Source organism: Tiliqua scincoides, chromosome 1 (assembly GCF_035046505.1).
Source record: "Tiliqua scincoides isolate rTilSci1 chromosome 1, rTilSci1.hap2, whole genome shotgun sequence".
Taxonomy (NCBI): domain Eukaryota; kingdom Metazoa; phylum Chordata; class Lepidosauria; order Squamata; family Scincidae; genus Tiliqua; species Tiliqua scincoides.
Window position 1 is genome coordinate 213,932,362 of NC_089821.1, and position 355 is coordinate 213,932,716.

General features: G+C 38.9%; 1 pseudogene; it reads right to left on the minus strand.

Annotated features, from left to right (window-relative positions):
- Positions 1-235: 235 nt before the first annotated feature.
- Positions 236-355, minus strand: LOC136638075 (5S ribosomal RNA; annotated as a pseudogene).

Below are 355 nucleotides of genomic sequence, written 5' to 3' on the forward strand. Positions count from 1 at the left end.
AATTTATAATTATATTTTCCTTTGTTTTTGCATTCTTCACATAATTCCATTGTTTCTCAGGACAATTGTTTTTCTGAGTATTGCAGTTTATTGGTTATTATGATGCAGTGTAATCAGTGCAACACCATGTTTCTCCTAAGGTACTGTGACAAATAGTTGCTGCCTTCTTTTTATTTTTTCCAACCAAATATTTTTTCCAGGTTGGCAACCTTCAGTCTCAAAAGACTATGGTATAAGCCTACAGCACCTGGTATTCCCAGGCAGTCTCCTATCCAAGTACTAACCAGGCCTGACCCTGCTTAGCTTCCAAGATCAGATGAGATCGGGCATGTGCAGAGTAACAGTTGCTGCAGCT